Source organism: Myotis davidii, unplaced genomic scaffold (assembly GCF_000327345.1).
Source record: "Myotis davidii unplaced genomic scaffold, ASM32734v1 scaffold385, whole genome shotgun sequence".
Lineage (NCBI taxonomy): Eukaryota > Metazoa > Chordata > Mammalia > Chiroptera > Vespertilionidae > Myotis > Myotis davidii.
The window spans coordinates 710,109-712,695 of NW_006296096.1; positions in this window are offsets into that span (position 1 = coordinate 710,109).

Below are 2,587 nucleotides of genomic sequence, written 5' to 3' on the forward strand. Positions count from 1 at the left end.
AAACACAATCACACACCCCTTCTTTAGCGTTACTTATTAACTAAGTAAATACCTGGATTAAAATGTATAGATGGATGGATAGATAGGTAGATAGAACCTAGTATAGTGTCATTTGTAGTTCTAACAATATGGATCAATTTTCCTCTCGGTGTTTAATATTGACCCTTTCATGGCTTTGGGTTGAACTGCTTGTTCTCATTTCTCCTTTACTTGTTACAGCTGTATGGCAGTCTTACCTGTGGATTCCTAGATGTTGTTTGTAGCATTGTCATTCTTACCAGATTACTTTGGTTTGGTTTTGGATGTTACGCTCCTAAATGCTTGAACCTTTAACACGGTACTAAAAAGTACTATATTTACTAATACTATAGTTTAGCCCACAGCTTGATATTTGGGACTTTTTAAAGGTAAAAGAGTAATTTTGTTCTCTTAAGAGAGCGAAATCTGCTCTCATAAAAATCAGTCCTGCCGAAACCGGTTTGGCTCAGTGGATGGAGCGTCGGCCTGCGGACCGAAAGGTCCCGGGTTCGACTCCGGTCAAGGGCATGTACCTGGGTTGCGGGCACATCCCCAGTAGGAGATGTGCAGGAGGCAGCTGATCGATGCAGGAGGCAGCTGATCGATGTTTCTCTCTCATCGATGTTTCTAACTCTCTATCTCTCTCCCTTCCTCTCTGTAAAAAATCAATAAAATATATATTTTAAAAAAATCAGTCCTTTAGTAGAGAAATCCGCATTCTTTATAATGTGCAGAAGATGATGAATATTTTATAGATTATAGTTTCTGTACCTTCTTCCATGGAGTTTAAATTAATGTTTTATTCTGCAGCCTTTCCAGACAACCCATTACCTTCACTTTTATCTTCTTATTCTGGCTTTTCTAAAATAATCTAATTTTCATTGCTTGAGTGGCTTGAACATACATTTCCTGAAAAAATGCACTTTTCAACTCTTACTCATTTCACTTAACGTTTTAAACTTGTCTCCAGTGATGAGAGAGGTCCTCATTGATTTTGGCTGCCAGAAGCACTCTGGGATTTTTCTTCACATCAGACTTTGCATAGGTTTTGTTTTGTTGAGGGAGACACAATTACTTTTTCACTTTCAAAATGCCAGGTAGGCCTCTTCTTCCTGTCTTAAATTAGCTGTGAGTCCTGATTTGTTTCCACTCAATACAAAGGAATATACTCCTGCTATCTGTTCTCACTCCTCCTCATCAGTGACTTCCCTTAGTGCCCCCTTTTCTATCTTTAAATTTTATTCCTTGACAGCAAGTCCCTGAGAATTCTTACACCCTAGTAAACAGAAAATGAGTCCTTTTCTAAAGAAACTTAAGATTTTATATGGGGAAGATTGGTAGGGGTTGTCACATGTTACCTGAGCTTGTTAAGAGTGGGAGGATTGCTCAGCTGGGTGTAGCACAGCATTTATCTTCAACGCAGAAACCAGGAGGCCACTGTTCGATTCTGGTTCAATTTCAGTTCAATTCCTGGTTGGGGCACATGCCTGGCTTGCAGGCTCAGTCCCTGGGGGCGGGGATGCAGGAGGCAGCCGATCAATGATTCTCTCTCATCACGGGTATATATATATTTAAAAAAAGAATGGGTAGGATTAATTTGGGAATGCTTCTTAGACCATGTGAATTTACAGCTATAGTTTAGAAGTATAGCTGGATTGATAACTTCCTAGAGATTCCTCACTTCCTCAGAATATTGGAAGTTTTGTTCAGCCTATTTCTTATATGTATCAATGTCAACTTTGCAACCCTGAGAGGGAACTGAAGATAAACTGATATGATGGTAGTTTTTAGGTTGGCTATAAGAATTTTCTAGTTAAATATAGATGCATTTTTTTCATCCTTTGGTAAATACAGAAAAGTTCAGGCGATCTAGTTTTATCAATGTGATCTTGTAATTTCATGTTAGATGAGTAATCTCATCTAACTTCCTTCATTCTTTGGTTGAATGAGAAGTGATTAAGATGGTAAGGAATTGAACATCTGAGCAACAGATGTTCCCCAGAGATTGTCAGCAGTAAACTGAGAAGCACAAGAAGATGTCACATACAATACGCATAGGTGGTGTGAAAGAATAAATGGATAATAGAGTAGGCAGAGGAAAAATGAAAATAATAGCAGTAAAGAGGGAGGGCCAAGTGTGAGAAAAGAATGTTTCAGAAATACTTTTGATAAATTTGGAAGAGAACGTGTTGTTATTTTTTTCTTAGTTTAGGTGTTAACCTAATTACTGTTTACTTCCATGGAAAATAAGAGAGTAAGTTCTTTTTTTAAAAAATGTATTTTTATTGGTTTGAGAAAGAAAGGAGAGGGATAGAGAAATAGAAACATCAATGATGAGAGAGAATCATTGATCAATTGCCTTCTGCACACCACACACTGGGGATCAAGCTCACAACCCAGGCATGTGCCCTGACTGGGACTTCCTGGTTCATAGGTCGACCCTCAACCACTGAGCCACACCAGCCAGGCTAGAGTAAGTTTTTGAACAGAATGTTTGCTAATGGCTCATTAATCACAAGTTTTGTGGATAAATATTTCAAAAATAAAGTATTTTCTCTAATGGGTTGAG